The sequence below is a fragment of the Penaeus chinensis genome, chromosome 7, assembly GCF_019202785.1.
Source record: "Penaeus chinensis breed Huanghai No. 1 chromosome 7, ASM1920278v2, whole genome shotgun sequence".
Classification (NCBI taxonomy): domain Eukaryota; kingdom Metazoa; phylum Arthropoda; class Malacostraca; order Decapoda; family Penaeidae; genus Penaeus; species Penaeus chinensis.
Genome location: NC_061825.1, coordinates 42,823,287 through 42,825,454, shown reverse-complemented (window position 1 = coordinate 42,825,454; position 2,168 = coordinate 42,823,287).

The window sequence follows — 2,168 nt, the reverse complement described above, 5'->3', positions numbered from 1 at the left end:
GAACATTTTTTACTTAATAATGGATTTGCACTGTGATATCTTGTTCAGTTTAAAGTTGTACTGTAATTATTTTGATGTGAACTTAGCCAATAAATGCTGAAATTTTATCCCACATGAATTGACAATATGGCTCCACTTTTTTACTAATACTTTCTTTATCTATTTGAAACATTATTTTCAATAATTCCAGGATATAGCACCTAAAAAAGAAATCTAATGTAAATTACCATTTTACTAGTTTGTTTTTTTATCAATTTGCACATATTACTCAAAAGGCATTCAGTATTTATTTCATCATACAATTATTATCAATTATTTATGTTATCTTATGAGTGGGATAATATTTGCATGTACCTGTATCAGAGGATCTTGTTGAAGCCCCATATATATTACAAAGAACAGCATTATTAGAATGTGTGGTGTAAGTTCTCACTAACTGATATGTGTAAATTACCAGATCTTTTCTATACCAATCATGTGTTGTAATAAAGTAAATAGTGTGTTGTATATCCATGTTTCATCTTTAAAAAACTACATCATACAAATTTGCATAAGTATAATTTTTTGGTGGATAAATAAAATCAAAAGGCTTGTTTACCTTTATTGAGTAACAATGAGAAACACATGATACTGCATGTCAGATGACAAGCCAGTAAAACATTTGATAGTATATTGAAATACAGTACAAAATATTAGCTATACTAGGTCTGTCAAGTAATCTTAACATTTATGAATAAATCAAAACAACAGAAACCTAGGTGCATACTTAAATTAACAGAAATGAAAATTGGTGGCTATAAAAATAAAGTGCTAAATATCTAACCAATACTGTATATCACTAAACATGTATAATCCTAAATATATGAAAACATTAAACCCTGATTGTAGTATAAGTATCTGTAAAACTGGACTGAAGTGAAGGTAGAGATTTTCTAGAAGAAAATAGTTGATTACATGAAGTGGACAAGTAACACTGACAAACCTGACATAATACTATAATAAAACCAAGAAAACTAATAAGAGCGATGGAAATTTATCTGAAGTATTATCTACCTATCATTACAGATATGACAACAAAAAAAGTTTGAAAAAAATATTAAAACCCTGTAGCTATGTTCATTAGAATTAAATCAAACTTTGAGAAATGTATTGAAAATCTCTATTTTAGAGACAGACTTTATAACCAATATTATCCTTTATTCTTCTTATTTTGAAACAAATTTCAGGAAATAGAGGCAAATGTAACTGACCTAGGTTGCATAGTAGAGTTAAGGTTCAAATTTTGTTAAAAAAAGCTGAAATAGGGTAGACAATGAAGGCTGAGGTAAAGGGAAATATATTACTAAGACAGCACATTATTTGTGAGTCATTAAATTTGCAGGACAAACAAATTATCATTATAATTTTAAAAAGAGGGAAAATGAGGTAGAAACATCTAACAAGGATCAAACATTACACAGGACCAAAGATCAGCTTACTGTAAGATAATCATACCAATTCGGATCCTTCAAACAGGGTTAAGTCAAACACCTTATGCTTAACTGTTTAGTGTTTACAATGAGCAAAACAGTAATCAGACAATAAGTAGGGAAAGAATCAAACTATCAAGATCCATTGCATTTAGAGGAAATGTACACAGATGAATTTTTGAGTGTCTGCTGTTTACTGTTCACAAGGATGGAGGAGGAAGGAGAGAGTCTGGGGGTATATTAGCATGACGGGCTTCACAGCGAGCCTGATGGTACTTAAACTGGTCCCTTCGATGGAAGGATTTGCCACAGGCAGCACAGCGAAGGCGGTGGGCAGTGGGGAGGTGGCCTTGGCAGTGACGGATCATGGACTCTGGGTAGGAGAAGGTCTTGCGGCAGAGAGGGCATACCGTGTCGGAGCCACACACCATGCGGGCCACGCGACGCGGAGACACCCCCTGGGCCAGCAGAGTCTGCAACACACCCCAACCATGTTAGTACTAACCACCGCCACCAACAACACATTATGCCTTCACCACCAAGACACCACATCCCGCTACCAAATAATAACCATGCGGCTTTTAATAAAACATCTAGGCTCTACTTTATTTCCTATAACAACCAGTCCATAAATTCACTGTGTCAGGAGTACCTAACCACTTGATTCAACATACAACTAAGGGAGGAACAGACACCAGA